A 26376-nucleotide genomic window follows, 5' to 3' on the forward strand; every position below is an offset into this window, starting at 1 on the left:
CCTGTAGAAATCATACGTCGGTGAACCGGAGACGGGGCGTGAGGAGTTAATGTACCAGGGTGGCCAACAATGAGGAGCTTGACCTCGTATAAGACACAGGGTCGATTGGGCGTGAGGAAAAGAAGGAACCCTTGGCGTGGAACACCTTCATGGTCTTCAAGAAAAGAGGGCAGCAACACACCAGATGGTATCTACCATGTAAACCCTAGACCTCTCGAGACTATATAAAGGGAGTTCTAGGGTACTTAATTCCATCTAAGCTGAGAAGGAGATCTCTGTGTAGCAATCGCATACTCCATTGTAACCCTCACACGAGGTATCCCTCCATCATGAATCTAAAAACCAACATCACATAGGGTATTACTCTCCCGAGGCCCGAACCTGGATAAACCCCTCGTGTGACCTCCGATCCATAACTTCCAGCTACGCTTGGACCCTTACCGGGGGATCTAACAGGAATTCGCATCATCGGTGCGGTTGACGGACCACGAGCGTCCAACCCTAACAAACCCAAGAGTCAGTTGCGCTGAGTCAATGGATTCGCCTGAGACATATCCGGACGTCGGGCGGGCGCACTCCTCCAAGGAGCATAGGAGGGCAATGCGGATGATCATAGCCTCCTCCATGCCAACACCCTAGTCAAAGGCTGGAATGGTCAAAGTATGATCTACTGTCCTCCATGTTGGAGAGGGCCGGAGATCACCGGAAAGGAGCTTCAGGTGGAGCACATCGGAGTGGAGTGGCTAGAGTTTGGTTCGCGAAGTGGATGGGGACGTATATATATAGACTCGGGGTTGGCCAGTGTGAGTCGGATCTGACGTGTTGGATGCACCCTCGCCTCCCAATATCCATCCAGATTTGGGCTGAATATATATGAGTGTGTCGGTGCATTTGGGGACGGTATGAAGGGTTCGTTTTAGTCACATTTTTTGACCGATCCATTCGCTGGACGTATAAGGGAGGTTTTGGGAGCCCGGTTGTAGATGCTCTCCTGGCGGTAATCTAAAATCTCATCTGATGTGTTGAATATCTTTTATTGACGAGTTGGGTTTCATATTGCATTTCACCCACCACATTTGCTTCTTCTGTGGGATATATATTGTTTCACAACACTCCTCCTACACAATCACACATCGAGCCAGGAATGAGAGACACTATGTCTCTCACACTCTTTGCATTGCTCCTCGAGTTAGACTAGTAGAAAAGAGGGCTTTGGTCTACTTGATGAAATATCATTAGTCCCGGTTCACTTACGAACCGGGACCCATGGGGGCATCGGTCCCGGTTCGTGAGGCCAGGGCGCTAGCCGGGCCTCGTGGGCCATTGGTCCCGGTTCATCTGGCCCGTTTGGTCCCGATTCCAGACACGAACCGGGACGAATGTGCCTCGCTCCTGGCCCACAACCATTAGTCCCGGTTTTTGGCTGGAACCGGGACCCTATGTTGAACTTTAGTCTCGGTTCAATCCACAAACCGGGACCAATGCTTGGCCTATATACCCCCTGCCCGCGAGCAGAGCAGTGCACTGCTCTATTTTTTTGGCCAGTCGTGGGAGAGCTTTTTGGTACTCTAGCTCACCTCCTATGCACACGAGGTGTTCAATGAAATGTCCAAGCCACACTTAAGCTTTCTCCTCTCGAAGCTCCTTGTCCAAGCTCCATTTTCCTCTAGTTTTGTGTAGCTTTGGCGGTTCGTCCTGTCCCGTCCCCGTCCTCACCGCCGTCAATCGCCCGCGCCTATCTCGGCGTCGGCACCATCGTGGTTAGTCTCTTCTTTTTATCTTCTTTCTAAAAGAAAAAGGTTCTTACTTGTATGATTTAGATAGATACTTGTGTAATTTTCTTACTTCTATTATTGTTTGTTATTATATAGTGCAATGGTTTTGGTATCCGCCTCCGTTGGCCCTCGTCCTGTCTATAATTCGGATGTGGTATATATTATCGTTTATAACTGTTTGTTTTATTTAGTGTTTATGACAATTATGTCGACCAACGTGACATAGATTTTTTAATCTAGGAGGTATGTGAACCAGAAATTCGAACCAACATACAAATTCTTGCCGAGAAGTTAAATTTGGTTGAAAAAGAAAACAATTACTTGAAAGAAAAATTACAAAGAGTTGAAGAGGAGAAGATGATATTGGAGTTGGAGGTTGCCGATGTGCATGACGATCACAAGATCAAGATGAATGCAATGCGCTTGAACATTAGAAACATTAGAAAATATGCCATTCATACTTAGGCTTCGTATCATTATGCCGTTGGTTCAATTTGTACCTTAGTTGCGGTTATGATCGCATTTGTTGTTGCATTTAAATTTAATAGTTTCCATGTATGTTCTAATTAGATGCTCTAGAGAGCTATGTGTTGTTCAATAATGAGAAATATGTAAGAACGTTATGTATTTATTTTGGTCACTACTGTACTTTGGCTTTAATGTGATGATGAAGTTCTATTAATTTGGTCACTTCTCTATTCATGATATGTTGTAATGGTTTTTAATACACTTTATTATATAACGCACGCAGATGAACCGACAATGGATGTATGGTGACCGACGCACCTCCGAGTATATTAAGGGCCTGCATAATTTTCTTGAAGCGGCTGATGCAAACAAGCAGAATGGTTTTATGCACTGTCCATGTACTGTCTGTGGGAATACGAAGTAATTCTCCGACTATAAAACCCTTCACTTCCACCTACTTTAGAAGGGTTTTATGCCACACTATAATGTTTGGACCAAGCACGGAGAAAGAGGGGTTATGATGGAAGACATCGTAGAATAAGAGGATGATGACAACTATCCGCCCCCTGAATACGGTGATGCTGCAATGGGGGAAGCTGAAGATCAAGAGGAACCGGACGATGTGCCCAATGATGATCTTCGTCGGGTCATTGTTGATGCACATAAAGAATGCAAAAGTGAAAGGGAGAGGTTGAAGTTATATTGCGTGTTAGAGGATCACAAAAAAGGGTTGTACCCAAATTGCGAAGATGACAACACAAACCTCGGTACCACACTGGAATTGCTGCAATGGAAGGTGGACAATGGTGTATCTGACAAGGGATTTAATTCGCTACTGAAATTAATGAAGAAGAAGCTTCCAAAGGATAACGAATTGCCTGGCAGTACGTACAAAACAAAGAAGGTTCTATGCCCTCTAGGATTGGAGGTGCAGAAGATACATGCATGCCCTAATGACTGCATCCTCTACCGCGGCGTGTACGAGGATTTGAACGCATGCCCGGTATGCGGCGCATTGCGGTATAAGATCAGAAGAGATGACCCTGCTGATGTTGAGGGCGAGCGCACCGGGAAGATGGTTCCTGCCAAGGTGATGTGGTATGCTCCTATAATACCACGGTTGAAACATATGTTCAGAAACAAAAAGAATGCCGAGTTGATGCAATGGCACATAAAAGAACATAAGAAAGACGGGAAGTTGAGAGCACCCGCTGACGTGTCGCAGTGGAGAAAGATCGAGAGAAAGTGGAGCGACTTTACACGTGACCCAAGGAACGTATGGTTTGGTTTAAGTGTAGATGGTGTTAATCCTTTTGGGGAGCAGAGCAGCAAGCATAGCACATGGCGTGCGACTCTATGTATGTATAACCTTCCTCCTTGGTTGTGCATGAAGCGGAAGTTCATTATGATGTCAGTGCTCATCCAAGGCCCTAGGCAACCCAACAATGACATTGATGTGTACCTAAGGCCATTAGTTGATGAACTTTTATAGCTATGGAATGGAAATGGTGCACGTGTGTGGGATGAGAACGAATAGGAGGAATTTGACCTAAATGCGTTGCTATTTGTAACCATCAACGATTGGCCTGCTCTCAGTAACCTTTCAGGACAGACAAACAAGGGATACAACGCATGCACGCACTATTTAGATGACACCGACAGTATATATTTGGACAAATGCAGGAAGAATGTGTACCTGGGGCATCGTTGATTTCTTCCAACCAACCATCAATGTCGAAAGAAAGGAAAGCATTTCAAAGGTTAGGCAGCTCACCGGAAGAAGCCCGCCCTCCGTACTGGTGATCACATACTTCATATGGTCAATGATTTACAAGTAATCTTTGGAAAGGGTCCTGGCGGACTATCTGTTCTGAATGACGGTGTGGGACACGCACCCATGTTGAAGAAGAAATTTATATTTTGGGAACTACCCTATTGGAAAGACCTAGAGGTCCGCTCTGCAATCGACGTGATGCACGTGATGAAGAGTCTTTGCGTGAACCTGCTAGTCTTCTTGGGAGTGTATGGGAAGACAAAAAATACACCGGAGGCACGGGAGGAACATCAACGTGTGCATGAAAAAGACGGCATGCATCCAAAGTAGTACGAAGGTCCTCCAAGCTACGCTCTTACCAAATAAGAGAAGGCAATCTTCTTTGAACGGCTGCTCAGTATGAAGGTCCCGTCTGGCTTCTCGTCGAATATAAAGAGAATAATAAATATGGCAGAGAAAAAGTTCCAGAACCTAAAGTCTCATGACTGTCACGTGATTATGGTGCAACTGCTTCCAGTTGCATTGAGGGGGCTTCTACCGGAAAACGTTCGATTAACCATTGTGAAGTTATGTGCATTCCTCAATGCAATCTGTCAGAAGGTGATCGATCCAGTAATCCTGCCAAGGTTAAGGAGTGATTTGGTGCAATGTCTTGTTAGTTTCGAGCTAGTGTTCCCACCATCCTTCTTCAATATCATGACACACGTCCTAGTTCATCTAGTCGACGAGGTTGTCGTTCTGGGCCCTATATTTATACACAATATGTACCCCTTTGATAGGTTCATGGGAGTCTTAAAGAAATATGTTCGTAACCGCGCTAGGCCAGAAGGAAGCATCTCCATGGGCCATCAAACAGGAGGATGTCATTGGGTTTTGTGTTGACTTCATTCCTGACCTTAAGAAGATTGGTCTCCCTCAATCGCGGTATGAGGGGAGACTGACTGGAAAAGGCACGCTAGGAGGGACTCAATAATATGTCCGGACGAGCACTCTTGGTCTCAACCACACTACACAGTTTTACAGAATTTTACCTTGGTGACCCTGTATGTCGATGAACATAAGAATATTCTGAGCTCCAAACACCCGGAGCAGTGTGACAACTGGATTACATTTGAACACATTAGGACTTTCGGCAGTTGGTTGCAAAAACTTCTCATGTGTGACAACACTGTTTCTGATGAGCTGTACTCGTTGTCCAGGGGACCATCTTCGACTATATTGACTTACCAAGGGTACGAGATAAATGGGAATACACCAACCAAGATCAAAAGAGCACCAACCAAAACAGTGGTGTCCGCTTTGATGCAGCAACCAAGAGGGGAAAGGACACATATTATGGTTACATAGTGGACATATGGGAACTTGACAATGGACATGATTTCAAGGTCCCTTTGTTTCAGTGCAAATGGGTCAATCTGTCACGAGGCAGAGTACAGATAGACCCACAGTACGGAATGACAACAGTGGATCTGAACAATCTTGCACACGTAGAGGAACCATTCGTCCTAGCCAATGAAGTGGCGCATATTTTCTATGTGAACGACATGTCTACCAAGCTGATAAAAAGAAAATATAAGGAAGCGAATACATCATATGATGAGCCAAAGCGCCACATAGTTCTTTCAGGAAAAAGAGACATCATGGGATCGGAGGGCAAGACAGACATGTCTCAAGATTATGAAAAGTTTCATGAAATTCCTCCCTTCAAAGTAAAGGCTGACCCAAGCACCCTGTTAAACGATGAAGATTATCCATGGCTACGGTGCAATAAGCAAAGAACACAAGCGAAGAAAAAGTGAAGAAATGAAATGCCCTTTGTAACACATGAGTTTTCGTCTGAAACCCCGATACTTCGAAAGAGATTGTCCGTTTTGTACACGAAGTGCATCCAGTTTTTGCCGCAACCCTCTTAACTTCTTAGCACATGCTATGTGGGTGAAATGATGATACAATGCCAACTTTCAACAGTTTTAGAGTTCATTTGTAGTGCTTTTCAATTTAAGGGTCATATAGCTAAAAAACAATCAGTAATGCATGAAAAATACCAAATGAAGTCAGAAATAGTTGAAAATTGATGACGTGGCTTTGAATGGTGCATTTTGAACACACAAAAAGTCTTGAGTTCAAATAAGTTCAAAAAATGAAATCCCTTTGTAACAGATGAGTTCTCGTATGAAACCCTGATACTTCGAAAGAGATTGTCCGTTTTGTACACGAAGTGCATCCAGTTTTTGCCGCACCCTCTCAACTTTTTAGCACATGCTATGTGGGTGAAATGATGATACCATGCCAAATTTCAACATTTTCAGAGTTCATTTGTAGTGCTTTTCAATTTAAGGATCATTTGTTGGAATTATGCCCTAAAGCCAATGATAAATAAGTTATTGTTATGATTCCTGTATCAAGATAATCGTTTATTATCCATGCTATAATTGTATTGAATGAAGACTTAGATACATGTGTGGATACATAGACAAAACACTGTCCCTAGCAAGCCTCTAGTTGGCTAGCCAGTTGATCAAGGGTAGTCAGGGTCTTCTGACTATGTACAAGGTGTTGTTGCTTGATAACTGGATCACGTCATTGGGAGAATCATGTGATGGACTAGACCCAAACTAATAGACAAAGCATGTCGATCGTGTCATTTTGTTGCTACTGTTTTTTGCGTGTCAAGTATTTATTCCTATGACCATGAGATCATATAACTCACTGACACCGGAGGAATACTTTGTGTGTATCAAATGTCACAACGTAACTGGGTGGCTTTAAAGATGCTCTACAGGTATCTCCAAAGGTGTCCGTTGAGTTAGTATGGATCGAGACTAGGATTTGTCACTCCGTGTGACGGAGAGGTATCTCGGGGCCCACTCGGTAATACAACATTACACACAAGCCTTGCAAGCAATGTGACTTAGTGTAAGTTACGGGATCTTGTACTACGGAACGAGTAAAGAGACTTGCCGGTAAACGAGTTTGAAATAGGTATGCGGATACTGACGATCGAATCTCGGGCAAGTAACATACCGAAGGACAAAGGGAATGACATACAGGATTATATGAATCCTTGGCACTCAGGTTCAAACGATAACATCTTCGTAGAATATGTAGGATCCAATATGGGCATCCAGGTCCCGCTATTGGATATTGACCGAGGAGTCCCTCAGGTCATGTCTACATAGTGCTCAAACCCGCAGGGTCTGCACACTTAAGGTTCGACGTTGTTTTATGCGTATTTGAGTTATATATGGTTGGTTACCGAATGTTGTTCGGAGTCCCGGATGAGATCACGGACGTCACTAGGGTTTCCGGAATGGTCCGGAGACGAAGATTGATATATATAGGATGACCTCATTTGATTACCGGAAGGTTTTTGGAGTTATCGGGAATGACGAATGGGTTTCGGATGTTCACCGGGGGGCAGCCCACCCCAGGGAAGCCCATAGGCTTTAGGGGTGCCGCACCAGCCCTTAGTGGGCTGGTGGGCAAGCCCAAAGAGGCCCCTGCGCAGGGAGATAAGAAAATCAAAGAGAAAGAAAAAAAGGGGGAAGTGGGAAGGAAGGGAAGGACTCCACCTTCCAATCCTAGTTGGACTAGGATTGGAGGAGGTGGACTCCTCCCCCCCTTCGGCCGAACCCCTTGGGGCTCCTTGAGCCCCAAGGCAAGGCCCCTCCCCTCCCACCTATATATACGGAGGTTTTAGGGCTGATTTGAGACAACTTTTCCACGGCAGCCCGACCACATACCTCCACGGTTTTTCCTCTAGATCGCGTTTCTACGGAGCTCGGGCGGAGCCCTGCTGAGATTAGATCACCACCAACCTCCGGAGCGTCGTTACGCTGTCGGAGAACTCATCTACCTCTCCGTCTCTCTTGCTGGATCAAGAAGGCTGAGATCATCGTCGAGCTGTACGTGTGCTGAACGCGGAGGTGTCGTCCGTTCGGCACTAGATCGGAGCGGATCGTGGGACGGATCGCGGGACGGTTCGTGGGACGGTTTGCGGGGCGGATCGAGGGACGTTAGGACGTTCCACTACATCAACCGCATTTATTAACGCTTCTGCTGTGCGATCTACAAGGGTACGTAGATCTGAAATCCCCCTCGTAGATGGACATCACCATGATAGGTCTTCGTGCGCGTAGGAAATTTTTTGTTTCCCATGCGACGTTCCCCAACATCATTTAGCTCAAAAACAATCAGTAAATGCATGAAAAATACCAAATGAAGTCAGAAATAGTTGAATATTGATGATGTGGCTTTGAATGGTGCATTTTGAACACACAAAAAGTCTTGAGTTCAAATAAGTTAAAAAAATGAAATCCCTTTGTAACACATGAGTTCGCGTATCAAACCCTGATACTCCGAAAGAGATTGTCCGTTTTGTACGCGAAGTGCATCCAGTTTTTGCCGCAACCCTCTCAATTTCTTAGCACATGCTATGTGGGTGAAATGATGATACCATGCCAACTTTCAACATTTTCAGAGTTCATTTGTAGTGCTTTTCAATTTAAGGGTCATTTAGCTCAAATTGTTTTCAGTAAATGCATAAAAATACCAAATGAAGTCAGAAATAGTTGAAAATTGATGACGTGGCTTTGAATGGTGCATTTTGAACACATAAAAAGTTTGAAGTTCAAATAATTTCAAAAAAATGATATCCCTTTGTAAGAGATGAGTTTTCGTATGAAACCCTCATACTTCGAAAGGGATTGTTAGTTTTGTACACGAAGTGCATCCAGTTTTTGCCGCAACCCTCTTAACTTTTTAGCACATGCTATGTGGGTGAAATGATGATACCATGCCAACTTCCAACATTTTCAGAGTTCATTTGTCGTGCTTTTCAATTTAAGGGTCATTTAGCTCAAAACAAATCAGTAAATGCATGAAAAATACCAAATGAAGTCAGAAATAGTTGAAAATGGATGATGTCGCTTTGAATGGTGCATTTTGAACACACAAAAAGTCTGGAGTTCAAATAAGTTCATAAAAATGAAATCCCTTTTGTAAGAGATGAGTTTTTGTATGAAACCCCGATACTTCGAAAGAGATTGTCTCTTTTGTACACGAAGTGCATCCAGTTTTTTCCATAACCCTCTCAACTTTTTAGCACATGCTATGTGGGTGAAATGATGATACCATGCCAACTTTCAACATTTTCAGAGTTCATTTGTATTGTTTTTCATCTTAAGGGTCATTTAGCTCAAAAAAATCAGTAAATGCATGAAAAATACCAAATGAAGTCAGAAATAGTTGAAAAATGATGATGTGGCTTTGAGTGGTGCATTTTGAACACACAAAAAGTCTTGAGTTCAAATAAGTTCAAAAAAATGAAATCCCTTTGTAATAGATGAGTTCTCGTATGAAACCGTGATACTTCGAAAGAGATTGTTCATTTTGTACACGAAGTGCATCCAGTTTTTGCCGCAACCCTCTCAACTTCTTAGTACATGCTATGTGGATGAAATGATGATACCATGCCAACTTTCAACATTTTCAGAGTTCATTTGTAGTGATTTTCAATTTAAGGGTCATTTAGCTCAAAAACATTTTAGTAAATGCATGAAAAATACCAAATGAAGTCCAAAATAGTTGAAAATTAATGATGTGGCTTTGAATGGTGCATTTTTAATACAAAAAAAGTCTGGAGTTCACATAATTTTAAAAAAATGAAATCCCTTTGTAACAGATGAGTTTTCGTATGAAACCCTCATACTTCGAAAGAGATTGTCCGTTTTGTACACGAAGTGCCTCTATTTTTGCCGCAACCCTCTTATCTTTTTAGCACATGCTATGTGGGTGAAATGATGATACCATGCCAACTTTCAACATTTTCAGAGTTCATTTGTAGTGCTTTTCAATTTAAGGGTCATTTAGCTCAAAACAAATTAGTAAATGCATGAAAAAAACCAAATGAAGTCACAAATAGTTGAAAATTGATGATGTGGCTTTGAATGGTGCATTTTGAACACACAAAAAGTCTGGAGTTCAAATAAGTTCATAAAAATGAAGTCCCTTTGTAATAGATGAGTTTTCGTATGAAACCCTCATACTTCGAAAGAGATTGTTCGTTTTGTACACGAAGTACATCCAGTTTTTGCCGTAACTGTCTCAACTTTTTAGCATATGCTATGTGGGTGAAATGATGATACCATGCCAACTTTCAAAAATTTCAGAGTTTATTTGTAGTGCTTTTCAATTTAAGGGTCATTTAGCTAAAAAAAATCAGAAAATGCTTGAAAAATACCAAATGAAGTGAGAAATAGTTAAATTTTGTGTCCTAAAAGCAAAAGGAATCACTGAAAAACAGTAAGGAGGAACAAAATAAAATAAACAAAGTAAAAAAACAAAAAATAGATTTTTTTTTAAATGCGACCTACTAGGCGACCATGGCGTGAATACGACTAGAAACCCAACCAACCTATTGGGTCAGGATTCAGGCCCGCAGTAGGCCCACAGGTAGTGACAGATTAGGCCCGGAAGCCTGCAATTGAGAGGAGCTCGAGAGGTTGTGCGCACAAGCGCTTATAAACCACTCGCTGCCTCTCTCGGCTAGCGATGTGGGACTAAACTTTTGGCCCCGGGCAGCACCACACTTTGGTCCCGGTTGGTGGCTCGAACAAGCACCAATACGAACCTTTCGTCCCGGTTGGAGTCATCAACCGGTACTAAAGGTCTCTTCTTCCCGCCCTTTTGGGCCGACGAAATTGACCTTTAGTCTCGGTTGGTGTACCAAACCGGGAGTAAAGTGTTGCTTTGGTTCCGGTTTGAGCCACCAACCGGAAACAAAGGTATTCGTATATTGCGGGAGTTATCGAAATTTCCACCAACTTCCATTCCCGCCCCCTCCCCGTTCTCTCTTTGTCGTCGCCGTCGCACCCGAGCCCGTCGCCGCTGGCCCTCGCCTCCTCCACAAGCCCGTCGTCGCCCCGAGCCCATCGCCTTCGCTATCGCTCGTGAGCCCGTCGTCGCCTCGAGCCCATCGCGTGTCGTCGTCCTCGATCCCGTCGCGCGCTGTCGTCCCCGAGCCCGTCGTCGCCCCGAGCCCATCATGCGCCGTCGTCCTCGAGCACATCATCTCGTCGTCGCCCCCGAGCCCATCGCCCGTTGCCGCCCGTCGGCGCCGTAGCCCCCGAGCCCATCGCTGTTGTCGTCGTCGCCCGTCGCCCGTCGTCGTTCCGAAGCCCGCCGTCGTCGCCCGTCGATGCACCGGTAGCATGTCCCTCTCCATCTCCCTATTTGTGAATCCATGTGTGGGGAGACATAGTCTAATTACGAATCCATGTGTGTGTATTTCAGTCTTATTAGAATATGTTGGGTACTTTTTTGAACTCCCGAATGTGACCCAAGTTATTAAAATTATAAAAATATTTAGATTAGATTAAGTTATAATAGCAAATGGAGTTATAAAAGTTATAAAAATATTAGATTAACTTACAAATTAAGTTTTTATGTTAATATTTGGGATTATGTATAAAATTTAGTTTTTACCTTATTTTTATTTTAGTTTTAATAAAAAGTATTTTACCGAGAAAGGGCTTCCCCCCCCTTTGTAATATTTGCAGAAACAATGGATATTCCAAGAGACATGGACCAAGAAGAAATTTTGGGGGATATAATCCACGGCGATGGTAATGTCGATTTTTTTCTCAAAGACATCGATGGTCTGGGAGGAGAGGATTACGGCTCCGGTGATCGAACAATGGAGGAGGAAGGACATTATCATGATGGCTTCGGTGACTACCGAATCCCAGAGGAAGGAGACCGTGATGATGGCACCGGTGACCGAATGGAGGAGGGAGCTATTGAAAAGTCCGGATCGAGCCAAACTTCGGTAACGAGATGAGGCCCGAAGAGATGGTTGGGCAAGTACCAAAAGTTCACGATCACAGTACTCGCGGACGATGGCCTACCGATTGAACCCAAGCGGATGAAGGGCGCATTTTCTGCTCAGTGCGGAGCTATTGTCAGGGACAACATCCCGATCAGCATCAAGCAATGGAATAAGACTAAGGGCGACGACGTCCCTGAAGGTGATTTTGTCACTATTAGGCAGAAATATGATCTTTGGACCGCGCTGAAGGAAAATTTCACCCTACCGCCAGAGGAGGATCCGAATAAGCCAGTTATAGAGCCATTGGTCTAGGCGTGTGCTCTTAAGAAGATGGCAGATCTATTCAGGAGGTGGAAGAATGATTTGAAATCAATGTTTGTCGACAAAGGGAAGACTCCAGAATTCGTTGGACGATTTGAGAAGATGAGAGATCACTGGCCCGCATTTGTGGCCTACAAGACATCGGGCAAGAATAAGAAAATGTCAGAGACAAACAAGAACAATGTTGCAAAGAAGTTGTATCACCATCACACGGGGTCAGGTGGCTACCTCAAAGGTCGTCCATTGTGGGACAAAGCTGAGAATGACCTCATTGCTAAAGGGGTCCAACCACAGACATGGAACTGGCCCGACCGTTCAAGGAATTGGTTCTTCGGGGTTTGGGAAACTTTGGACCCTAAAACAGGGAATGTCGTTGGACGCACGAGCAACTTGCAACACCCATCAACAAGCTTCAAAAGTGTATCACCACAACGCAGGAAGGGACGTTCTTTCCCGACAGAGAGAAGGATGAGCTGACTGAGGCCCTAGGGAATGCCGAGCACCCTGGATGAACACGAGGCACACCAGGCAACGTTCCATGGAAGGTTGGGTTTCCCGATGCAGCCGGTTACAGAAGCTAAGAGAGAAAGAGGAAAGCGGAGCTGAGCGACATGCAGAATATCAATGCAAGACTACAATTCTAGAGGAACTTGAGAGCGAGCGAGCTGCCAACCTACCAACTCTGCGGCACGAAACTACCCCAGAAGTTACCCCGCCATCTCAATGAAGAAGGAGCGTGGCTTCCACGGAGCTCGTTCAGCCTGACTTCACGGCTCCTAGCTACCCCGTGGATACTATCACGGAGTCTCAACCTTGCGATCTTTTGACCCAATGGGAGGTTTCATGAATACTTTTGACCCAATGGTAGCAAAACACGCAAGGGCAATAGCAAAGAGTGGGAGTAGAGACATAGGTAGGATTGCCAAGAGAAAGGGTGCTCCCTCTCAGGTGAGGGTCATATGTAGTCATCATGACTAGGCTGGTACGCCTGCTTACCAGAACCCAGCGTCATCGTAGGGCTATGTATGCAGCTGATGAAAGAAGAGAGCACCCTCGCACCTTCATCGCCGATCCATGTTGGTAACAAGTGACATGATGAAGGCCTTCCAAATTCCTAGTATGATAATTGGACGCTCCAACTGTTTCCCCCGGGGCACACGGTTTGACTCCCGCTTGCATTTCCACACTCCATCACTGGCAAGCTTTTATAAAAGTAATTAAAAAATCTACATTGCTAACAAGTAGAAACCCCATCAAAGCAAGCATAATAGAGATGAATGAGCTTGCTATAAGAAATAAAATAATATATTTGTGCTTAGTTGGAGGAAAGAGAAAATGAGAGATAAGGTAACTGGGCTCTTAGAGCGAGTACAATAGTGGGCTTATAGCCCGCTTACATGGCAATTTTGCCTATGTGGAAGAGAGAGACATAAAAAAGTAAGGGGAGTGGGATCTTATGCAAGAGCAAAGCTATATGCGTGTTCCTAGGCACATGCAATAAATATGAAGAAAGAGATAGAGAGAAGGTGAACAAAAGTAGTACTCATATAGCCAACCTTATTGTATGAGTGACCAGAAGAGAAGACTACATATGACATGGCAACATCATATAGCCAGCAGCTGGCTATATTATTAACCATGCTCTTAGTTAAGAGCCATCTCTAACACGTGCTCTGTTGACGTGCAACTATTCCTGACTTGATGCCTCCACGGCAACGGAGCGAGAAAAGAGTTGCTTCCAATTGCTCAATAATTAGCAATTGTCTTGCAATAGCCCACCAGCGCGTGGGATCGCGGCAGTTTTCGAGGATAGAGTATTCAACCCAAATTTGTTGGTTCGCACGACGGGAAGTGAAAGAATATTCTCAAGTATTAGCAGCTGAATGTGTCAGATTCAACCACACCAGAAAGATTAGTTTCTGCAAGCAAAGTATCAGTAGCAAAATAGTATGATAACAACGGTGCCAGAAACGATTTGTTGACGACAGACTATTCCTAACTGTTGTATCAGTGGCGCCAGTAAGTTGCCCGTGGACGGGAAATATTCTTTCCCGGCAACGGTGCCAGAAAAAGTATTGTAGCAGGTAGCAGCAGTGTAACGAGTAACAGCAGTGGCAAGGAACAACTGTAGTGACAGCAGTAGCAAGTAGCAGCAGTGGCGAGTAACGGCAGCAGCAAGTAACAGTAGTAGCAATAGTAGTGGCAGCAGCAGCAGGACAAAGCAAGTAACAGTAGCAGCAATAGTAGTAACAGCGGCAGAGCAAAACAAGTAACATCAACAGCAGTGGGACAAACTCGTAGGCAATGGGTCGGCGATTCGTCGGATGACATTCATCATGCAACAGTTATAACATGGAGAGATATGTGGCTAGCTCCCGTTCGTCAATGTGATGTAGGCATGCATTCCGTGTGTGGTCATACATGCTTAGGGAAAAGAACTTGCATGACATCTATTGTCCATCCCTCCCGTGGTAGCGGGGTCCAAAAGGATACTACGGAATATTAAGGTTCTCCTTTTAATAAAGAACCGGACCAACGCATTAGCACTTGGTAAACACATGAACTCCTCAAACTATGGTCATCACCGGGAGTGGTTCCGGTTATTGTCACTCTGGGGTTGTCGGATCATAACACATAGTAGGTAACTACAACTTGCAAGATGGGATCTAAAACACACATATATTGGTGACAACATAATAATTTCATATCTGAAATCATGGCACTCGGGCCCTAGTGACAAGCATTAAGCATGGCAAAGTAGTAGCAACATCAGTCTCAGAACATAGTGGATACTAGGGATCAATCCCCGTCAAAACTAACTCGATTACATGATAGATCTCATCCTACTCATCACCGCCCAGCGAGCCTATGAATAGATTACTCACGAACGATGAAGAGCTTCATGGAATTGGAGAGGGAAGAAGGTTGGTGATGAGGATGGTGACGATCTCCTTGATCCGGAGCCCAAAACGGACTCCAGATCTGCCCTCTAGATGAAGAACGGGATGTGGCGGCGCCTCTGGATCGAAAACGCGATGAAATCTTCTCTCCTGATTTTTTTCCGGGATGAAAGGGAATAAATAGCGCTGGAGTTGGGGGCGGCAGAGCCACGTGGGCCCCACAAGCTTGATTGTCGCGGCCAGGGGGGAGGCCGCGGCGTCAGGGCTTGTGGCCCACTGGCATGTCCCCTCCGGTGGATCTTTGCGCAGGTATTTTTCATATTTTCAAGAAATATTCTCCGTAATTTTTCACGACGTTCCGAGAACTTTCAGTTCTGCACAAAAACAACACCATGGCAATTCTGCTGAAAACAGCGTCAGTCCGGGTTAGTTCCATTCAAATCATGCAAATTAGAGTCCAAAACAAGGGCAAAAGAGTTTGGAAAAGTGGATACGACGGAGACGTATCAACTCCCCCAAGCTTAAAACCTTGCTTGTCCTCAAATAACTCAGTTGACAAACTGAAAGAGAAAGAAAAACTTTGACAAACTCTGTTTGATCTTGTTGTTGCAACTATGTCTAACTCATAACGAGAATTTCCGCAAGATCACAAGTTAACCACATAAGCAAGTGACACAAAGGTCTCACGATAAACTAATATCAATGGCATTCAGCTAGCGAGCAAATAATAATGAGTTTCAGATACCAACAATTCAATCAAAACAAGCATGAAGCAATACGAATAGGTGGTATCTCGCTAGCTCTTTCTGAGACCACAAAACATTAATGCAGAGCACTTTCAAAGATCAAGGGCTGACTAAACATTGTAATTCATAGCAACGAAGATCCAGTCATAGGCATACTCAATATCAATCAAAAGCAAAGCATAAAAATGACAGAGGTGCTCTCTAATTGGTGCTTATATAAGGAGAGGATGACTCAACAGGAAAATAAATAGACACGCCCTTCGCAGAGGGAAGCATTGATTTGCAGAGGTGCCAGAGCTCAAGCTTTGAAAATAGATAATAATTTTGGGTGGCATGCTTTCATTGTCAACGCAATGACCAAGAGTTCTCAATATCTTCCATGCTACTCATGCTATAGGCGGTACCCAAACAGAAAAGTAAGGTTTTAACTCCCCACCACCAATCAATCACACTCCACGGCTAGCCGAATTCTCGGGTACCGTCCATACTAACATCAATCCGGGGGGAGTCTTGTTTTACAGTTATGTTTTCGATTTAAGCGTGGAACTGGGCATTGCAATTACCAGCCCCTTTCTCGTGAACGAAAGTGAATAAACACATGTCGAGGATAACACGTCTAACATGGAAGATACCAATAGCCCCCTGTCACCACATGAGCGGTTCGGGCATGCAAAACAGATTATTTCTTTAAGGTTTAGAGAATGGCACATGCAAATTTACTTGGAACGGCAGGTAGATACCGCAAATAGGTAGATATGGTGGACTCTCATGGACAAACTTTTGGGTTTATGGAGGTGGATGCACAAGCCGTATTCCGCTTAGAACAAGTGAAGGCTAGCACAAGACTGGGAAGCGACCAACTAGAGAGCGACGACAGTTATCAAGATGCAATGAGTTTGACTAACATGGAGTGCAAGCATGAGCAGGATATAAATCACCCTGAACACGAACATCATAGAGGCTATGTTGATTTTGTTTCAACTACATGCATGAACATGCGCCAAGTCAAGCCACTTGAATCATTCAAAGGAGAATACCATCCTATCATACTACATCATAGTCATCTCAAAATCTATGTTGGCATTCAAGACAAACCATTATAAGCTCCTAGCTAATTAAGCATGGCATCAGAAACTATGATCTCTAAGTTGTCATTGCAAACATGGTTCTCTCTCAACAAAGCTGAATCTGGGACGACAAGCTAGTCATATTTACAAAAACAAAATAGATAGAGTTCATACCAGCTTTTCTAGTCTCAGTCACTTCATCATATATCATCATTATTGCCTTTCACTTGCACGATCGAACGATGTGAACAATAATAAGAGTGCTCGTGCATTGGACTAAGTTGAATTCTGCAGGCAAACACAAAGGAGAAGACAAAGTAATATGGCTCTTTGAAAGCTAAACATGTATGCATACAAGAGCCACTAAACATTGTAACCAATATCTTCTACCTTGATCGAAAGAAAAAGAAAACTATTTACACGGGAAAGCTCCCAACAAGCAAAAGAAGAAAGGAAAATCTTTTTGGGTTTTCTCAAAAGGATACAAAACAAGAAAACAAGAAAACGAAAATAAACTAGCATGGATAATACAATGGCAGAGTGTAAACACCGACTAACAAAGTGAAAGCATGAATGTAAAGTTGGTGCAAACACGTAGTCCCCCAAGCTTAGGCTTTTGGCCTAGCTTGATCTACTCCCAAGGAGGGAAATAACCAGCTCCGGGATACTCCGGAGCGGACTGTGGATGCCACTGCTGTGTGAGCTCCTCTCGCTCCCACTGATAAACTGGCGTCTGGTACTTGACTGATGGCTCGGGCACGGGCACCTATGGTTGGGCGAAGCCCCAATATGCGTAGATGTCCTAGGGAAAAATAGTGTACCTGCCTGCATGAAGATCGAACAAAGAAGGAGCAGGCAAAGTAATAGTCTCTCGAGTACCCTGACTAAATACCAGGTTATAAATCATCCGTCTACTAGCATCTCAATCCAGATAATCATGGCGAACCATGCTGTCATACTCCAGATATTACTCAGGAAGAAGCATTTCTTCTTCCTCGTGAAGTCTAATAGGTATCTCAAAGTGTCTAGCAAGACAAGTAGCATAGATACCTCCATAGACGACACCTTTGGAACGGTTTGTGTTCAACCACTGAGCTACTATAGCACCTAGGCTATAAGTCTTATTGTTATAAAGGCCTTCGCGCAAAACTGCAAGGTCTGGAGAGCTAAGTGATCCAGCCTCCCCACAGCCAATCAAACATTTTCCCACAAATAATGAGAAGTACCGAAGCACAGGAAAATGTATGCTAGCAATTCTAGCGCGGGACACTCCTCTCTACTCTCCAACAACAATAGTACCTATGAAATCCTCCAAGTCCCGTGGACGAGGATCATGAATATCCCCAACATAAGGTAATTTGCATACATTGCAAAAATCATGTAGTGTCATGCACTGGGGGATATCGTATAACATGAACTCCACCATCGGAGGATTCTTCCTCGGATAAAAGTTGAAGCTTTGAACGAAAATATTGGTGAGGAGGAGGTCTTGTGGGCACTTATCTTCAATGAACGCGGTAAGACTTGCATTCTCCACCAGGTAATAAAAGTCTTCATAAAGCCCGGCGGCGCGCAAAAATTCATCACTTGGCCACTCGCACGCTCGAACTTCTGTGACTCGAGGAACCACGTACTTGGGGTAGTTCTTCTCATCCTCCTTGGGGTTACGGCTTGAAGAGCCTCTCAAGAACCTCCTCATCTTTTCCTTTTTTCTAACTCTGAAAAATTCTGAAATTTTTAGAGATTTCAAAAGAAAAGTAAATAAGGATTAACCCAACTCGTAGCAACTACTCCTACTAGTGCCTAGAGACCGTATTACGCGCTAAAACTACTTGGAACCAGCTAAAATCAACATTTCAAGCTCAAGAATAGGGTCACCAAGGTAGCAAGAATACGTGAAGGATAAAGCACTAGAGCAAAAACTATTTGGAACAATGAAGGAGTCACTTACCAAGGAGTAATTTCCCCAAAACGGTTCGGAGAATGGTGCTTTGAGCAAGGAGATCGAAAATCACAGCCAAATGAGCAAGAACACGGGTTTGAGCTGCGAAACGATTTTTTCTGGAGGTAGAAGAAGAGGATGGGAGCTGGAATAAGTGGAGGGGGTCCCTGTGGGCCCCACAAGCTTGGTCCCCGTGGCCAGGGGGAGGCCACGGCGTCAGGGCTTGTGGCCCACTGGTGTGGCCCCCAGGCCAGCTCTCAGTCCTAGTATTTTTCAAATATTCCAGAAAAAATCATACTAGAATTTCAGGACCATCGGAGAACTTTTATTTTCGGGGTACTTTTCTCTCGGACGCTAAAACAGAAAACAAGGAAAACTAAACTAAATCTATCATTTTTCTTCTAAACAACAGAAAGTTGTGACATCCTCGACTTTTGCTACAGTAGTGATTGTAATTAAGCTACAGTGATCAACCGCTAATGATGCCACGTCATCGAATTCCCATCACAGACCTGCGTGGCTTCGCGTTTGTCCGGGTCGATGATTTGAAAGCAAAGGGAAGCACTTTATCGGTTCATTACAAATATTAAAAGAACATATATGAAAAAAAGAAAGTATTAAAGAAATAATAATGCTAAAAGAAAGAAAAGAAAACTGAAAGAAAGAAATAATAAGAAAAGGAAAAAGGTAAAACAAAAACAAAATAAAACAAATCAAAAAAAAAAATGAAAACAACCCCCACTCCCCCGTGGCCCAACTGGGCCAAAAGGCCCAGCCGGCCACCACCCCCACCCTCCAAAACCCTAGCGCCACCCCACCCCCACGCCAACTCCCTCCCCCCCCTGGGCGCCGCCGCCAGCCCCCCCCCTCGTGGGGGGCCCCACCCCCCACGCGCCACCTCCCTCTCTCTGCTCCCGTGACTCCCTCCCCTCCTGTCGCCCCTCCCCCCCACGAGGACCCCATCTCCCCCGAGGTCCCGTCGCCTCCTCCACTCCCCACCTCGCCCCTCTCCCTCCCCAGCCGGCGGCCGCCCTCCCCCCCGCCGGCAGCCCCCTCCCCCGCCGGCCTCCTCCCTCCACCGGCCCTCCTCCCGCGGCGAGCTCCCCCGTCGCCCCCCCCCCCCCCCGGCGGCCACCTCCTCCACCGGGCCACCCAACCCGACGCCCCCCCCCCCCACCTCACGGCGAGCCCCCCCCCCTCCACGGCCGGCGCGCCACCTTCACCACGCCGGGCAGCACCACCACCCCGGCCTCCTTGCCCACCTCCCCATCCGGATCCGGCGGCCGGGGCCCTCCCCATCCCGCCGGCGGCTCCATCTCCGGGGGGGCCTCCTCACCGGCTCCTCCTCGCCGGCACATCACCACCGGAACCTCACCGTCACCGTCTCCACCGACACTTCGTGCGAACTCCGGCTTCACCGGGCCGTCACGTCACCGTCGGTGAGCCCCTCCTCGGGCTCCTCCCACCTTGTCGTTCCCCTCGACGTCACGTTTCCGTTCCGGCAAACGGGGCCTCGATCCGTCGACGGTGGACTCCGGTAGAAGGATTCGAAGTTTGTGTTCTTCTAGGTGGAGTAGCAAAAGAACTTCTCTGTCTCTGTTAACAGAGAGATGAGAGATGAGTGTTATGAGAAAAAGGAAATAAAAACAAAGGTTGTATTCCGTATGTATGTATGAGATGGGATGTATGTATTTGTGTATTTGGATATTTAGAGAAATACGGTATTTGCACGGATAGGTATCTAATAAAAATAAATGAGGAAATAACCTTAGGCCACTTACCGGTGGGGCCAATGCACCGCTGTCAATGACAGGGAGGCCCCACGCGATGATTAAAAATAATTTTTTTCTTAAATAAATAAATAGATAGATATATTAGTTAAAATAATTAATTAACATAATTAGAGTATGACACGTGGGTCCCTCGTTGAATTAATCTGATTAATAAATAATTAATCTTAATAAAAACTTGTGCCTATGACGTTCGGGACCCGCTGGTCAGTTGACCGGTCAAATGTGATGTCAGCATGACATCGCGATGATGTCATAATAGGATTTTACTAAATCTTTTAAATCTGTTTTTAATTCCTAAATAATTAATAAAACTTTGAAAATTAATATTAAATAATCCGTAAGTCAGATCAAAATAATTTCAACATGAAAGTTGATCAGCAAAGCGAGACGAACCCGGATACACGGTCCGTTCGTCTGTCACGCGTCCCTAGCATAGCAAACATGGAACTTTTCCATCGTTTCCAGTGTAACCGGTAGTAGCCCGAGGCCCGGAAAATATCGTCAGGTATTCTTCCGACCCGTCTATGACGGATGTTCCTGCGTTAGCTCATGTCTAGCCTGCATATTTCCATGTCATGCTTTGTGTTGCATCGGTGCTATTATTTATTGTTTCTTCCCCCTCTTCTTACCGGTAGACCCCGAGACTGACGCTGCTGCCGGGTACATCTACGACCCTGCCGATCAGTCCATTGCCGCAGAGCAGCAAGGCAAGCAAACCCCCTCTTGATCATTCCTATATCGCCTATGTCTTTCTTCCTACTGCTTGCATTAGTATTTTGCTACTGTTGTAGTTAGCTCCTATATCTGATGCATAGCCTGTTTTTTGATGAACTGCTACTTTCAGTCCTGTACCTTTAACCTGCTTAGTATAGGTGGAGCAGTCATCCCCTCTGACCCCGTAGTTCAGTTGCCCCGCTTGCTTTTCAAATCTCGATCTCCGATCGACGAGCCAGACCCGACACAACACGTTCACCCCCCTTCGTTGTACGACGCTACAGGGATACTATCGGGTACCGAGGGTGACACCTCGCTAAGTACTCCTGATGATATCTCTGTAGTATAGCTAGTCGGTCGTGGTTATCGAGGGTGATTCCTCTTTCACCATTCCCGATGACGTCTCTGTCGTGCCACCCCGCGAGTGTGGGACCTCCGAGGGTGATTCCTCTAAGCCCACCTTGACGGGTACATCGTTCGGAATCCAACGAGGGTGATACCTCGGATTCCCCCGATGTTACAACCACACAGTTACTCGACCATGTTACTGGGATCTTCGGTGATTAGTTGTAAGACGGGTGGATTCCCGCGAGACTGTGTTGTTGGCCTAATTAAAATGCTAATGGATTTGGGTATTTGATCTGGGTTGGTCGGAGACCTTTTCGCACTAACCGGCTACGCGGGAAGAATTATGGGTACTCGGCGTCGCGGTATCAGCCGAAGCTTTTCAGATGCCAGCAGTGTAGCGGCGCGCGCCCGAGTGGTCCCGAGATGCATCGCGCTTGTGATTAAGGGATGCTAGGACTGACGTCGGCCGCCCACGCCACGTGCAGGAGCGTGAAGGGGAACTGGGCCCATGAACCCTTTGTGCTTAGGATTTAGACCGGCGGGCTGGCCTCTCTGATTAGTCTTAGGTGGGGCTGCGACGTGTCGATATTCCGAGGCCGGGCAGGACCCAGAAAAGTATGTCCGGCCAGAGTGTTATCGAGCGTGACGGGACATGTGGTGCACCCCTGCAGGGATGAAAATTAACTATTCGGATAGCCGTGTCCACGGTTACAGGACGACTTGGAGTTGTGCCCCGATCTTATACAACTACAATTGTTACTTAACTGGAATTAGTTTGCCTCGGGATTGCTTCCTCGCAGGGAGTCGAGGGAGGATCTTCAGGCGTGACCTCACTTTAATATTGCTGCAACAATATGACTATTAATGTGTTACCCCCCTGTTCTACTCTCGTCTATTGCTGCAAGACCCTGAAGATGCTAGTCTTCGATAGGACTAGGCATTCTCTCTCTTTTCTCGCATTGCTGCAGTCAGTCCACATATAACCCCCTTCTTTGATACTGATGCATTATTAGAATAGTTCTGATGTAAGACTTGCGAGTACTTTGGATGAGTACTCACCGCTGCTTTGCTCCCCCCTTGTTCCCTTGATCCGTTTGCTGCGACCAGATGATGAAGCCCAGGAGATGGAGGTCCCCGTCGCCGACGACTGCTACCCCGACGGTGCCTACTACTACGTGGAGGCCGCTGATGATCAGGAGTAGTTAGGAGGTTCCCAGGCAGGAGGCCTCGCCTCGTTCGATCGTTGTATCTTTTGTGCTAGCCTTCTCTAAGGCACCCCATGTTTTATGTCTGTACTCAGATATTTGTTGCTTCCGCTGACTCGTGTGTTTATCGAGCTTTCGTATTCTAGCCCTCGAGGCCCCTGGCTTGTAATATGAAGCTGATGTTATTTTATTTGTGTCTAGAGTTGTGTTGTGATATCTCCCCGTGAGTCCTTGGGTTTGATCGTACGCATTTGCGTGTATGATTAGCGTACGATTAAGCCGAGGGAGTCACAAGTTGGTATCAGAGCGAGGTTTCGATCCTCGGACATGTGGGTTATGGGCCCACATCTCAATTGGGTGGTATTAGTATCTTTTACTCCTTTCCTATACTCTGGGCTCTACTTTCTCTTCTCTTTCGGGTCAAAGATTTTACTAACTCTAACATTAGGTTCTCGAATCACATCAATCCGGAGCGCTGGACTATCTACTCTTTTTCTCCTGAATATGTATTACACACACTGTAATTGACATCCGTCAATCTTATTTTTCAGATGCGTCCCGCAAGACAGCACGTGCGCCTGACACAGGCCACCGAGACGACTGGGTTCCCGGCCATTTTGGTCGACCTCCTGACCAGGCTGGGATATCGCTGGTACCCCGAGTACACTGTGTTCGAGGATTTCCGCGAGTACAACCAGTACCAGTACCAGGCTGAGGTTCGCATCTTCGACCAGAGGGGCGGTGAGACCCTCGAGCGCCACGTGTTCTGTGGTATTGGGGTGTCGGTCGAGATGGCCGTCCACGATGCGGCCTACATCGCCATCACCCGACTCCGTGGAGCGTACCCTCACCTGGAGGAGAGCCCTTTCAGATACATCCCGCATGCTCCTGCTGGGGATGAGACTGGGTCTGATCTCACTGCCTACGCTTCTGACGTTCGGGAGCGCAGCGACCGTTCCTACGTCGCTGTCTGCGCCCCCAACGTGACGCGTCGGTACGACGCGCGGATTCTGGTGCAGTACACTGAGGCAATGGATCGTGCTTTCCGAGCTCTGAATGTGGAGTTGTATGCTACACGCGCTCGTCTTTACGACGCGTTGACAGAGCTGCAGCCATCACACTGTCCGAGGGTTCCCCCTTTGCGCATCCGCGAGCCGAGCAGGACAGAGCTACCATCAGCTCTCGAGTGGACAGATGTCGGGGGTAGAACCCCTGCACTCGGACCTCAGCTCCTCGACTGGATGCGGTACCGTCACCAGAGTCACAACGGGACACAGGGTCCTGTCCCTACCTTCTATCACCGCCAGCTACCAGGATTCGTTCGTCCTCTCCGACGTTGATGTAGCCTTATCGCTACATCTCGTTGTGGTACTCTTCCACCGCGTGCCTGCGCGCCGCCTAGCGAGTCCAGGGTATCGTCAAATGCGTCCGGGCTATCGCCAAATTTCGAGTTTTTAATCGTTAGTCTGTAATCGAACTTATGTATGGGTCTGTATGTCGAACTCAACTACTATGGAGTATCTATCGCATTTCCCTTTCATTATGCTTGATTACTTCATGAATGCGTGCGATGCCTTTCGATTACTTTAAGCTAAACTACCCCTGCTAAATAATTAACAGGATGGTTAGATCAGCTGGCCGCCCGCGTGGTCGTGCCAACGATGCACCACCCCCGCCTCCTGAGTATATGGCGGGGATGATCCAACAGTTTGAGCTGAACCGCCAGTTTATGCAAGGGCTCATGGATCAGTTCCAAAGGCCGAACATGAACCAACCACAAGGCGTGACACTGCAAGACTTCTGCCGTCTCAACCCTGCGATCTACCGCAGCTCAACTCAGCCTCTAGATGCTGATGACTGGCTCCGTGACATTTCTTATGAGCTAGAGTCTGCCAATGTGCCCCTGGCGAGCTATGTCAACTTTGCCGCATACTTTCTGAAGGGTCCCGCTGCTCAATGGTGGGACAGCCACAGGCGCTCTCAGCCCGTTGGAGCTATCATCACTTGGGAAGAGTTCAAGGCTGCTTTCCGTGCTCGATACATTCCCCAGGGAATCATGGACCGGAAGAAGCGTGAGTTCCGCAACTTAGTCCAGGGCAACAAGACTGTGGATGCTTATCAGCGGGAATTTCTGGAATTATCTCGCTATGCTGAAGAAGACATTGCGACTGATGCACGCAGGCAGGAGAAGTTCCGTGAAGGCCTCCACCCTGATATCAAGCTGACACTCCTCGTTCAGGACTATGCTGATTTCGCCACCCTCGTGAACAAGGCTATTTAGGTTGAGACTGGTCTGCAGGAATACAAAGATAGCAGCAAGCGCAACCGTGACATGGGCTCATCTTCGGGCTCATCTACACAGAAGCGGAAGATCTGGATTCCCAACAACATGTACCATGCACCTGCTCCTACTCCGAGGCCGTCCTATGCTGCACCTCGCCTGCCTCCTCCACCACCTAGGCAGCCGAGGCTTCCAGCTCCACCGCCTCGAGTTCCTCCTTCCCGTCCCGAGGACGGGCTGTGCTTCAAGTGTGGCCGTCCAGGTCACCGTGCTAGAGACTGCAGGCAGAATCAGAATCAGCTGGCACTTCCCGCAACTGGCCGTGGCAACAACCAGAACCGCAACTTCAACACTAAGCCTGCTTATGTTCGTGGTCAGGCCAACAACATTGATATGGGTCAAGCTCAAGACCAGCCTGCTACCGTGATGGGTACACTTCTCGTTAACTCAGTACCTGCTTCTGTATTGTTTGATACAGGAGCATCGCATTCCTTTATGTCGGAAAATTTTGCATACATGCATGACATTAGGAGCGAAGAGATGAACCTCCCGATAGTGGTAAACACCCCTGGGGGCGAATGTCGAACCTCTGTGGTTTGCCCCCATGTTCCAGTTGAAATTGAAGGATTAGAATTCCTTGCCAACCCCATCCTACTAAAGTCATCCAACATTGATCTCATATTGGGGATGGACTGGTTGAAAGCTCATACGGCATCGATCGTTTGTGCCACCAAAACCGTCCACCTCCTACACCCTTCAGATGAACTAGTAAGCTACCAGGCTCATCTCGTCCGTAATGCTGAGGCACGGCTGTATGCATTGAATGCATTAAATGCGTCGCCTCTTGAAGGGATTGAGAACATTCCAGTGGTCCGAGAATTCCAAGATGTCTTTCCAGAAGAACTTCCGGGGATTCCCCCTGCTCGAGCTGTCGAGTTTGTCATTGACTTGGTACCCGGTACCACTCCTATTGCCAAGCGTCCTTATAAAATGCCACCACATGAACTCCTTGAACTTAAGCAAGAAATTGACAACTCGCTCCGTCTGGGTTTCATCCGTCCGAGTTCCTCTGCTTGGGGAGCACCTTCTCTCTTTGTTAAGAAGAAGGATGGGACAAATCGATTGGTTCAAGACTATCGTCCTATCAACCAGGCCACTATTCAGAACAAATATCCTCTCCCGCGGATAAATGATTTGTATGATCAACTTGCTGG

This window comes from Hordeum vulgare, chromosome 7H (genome assembly GCF_904849725.1).
Source record: "Hordeum vulgare subsp. vulgare chromosome 7H, MorexV3_pseudomolecules_assembly, whole genome shotgun sequence".
Taxonomy (NCBI): domain Eukaryota; kingdom Viridiplantae; phylum Streptophyta; class Magnoliopsida; order Poales; family Poaceae; genus Hordeum; species Hordeum vulgare.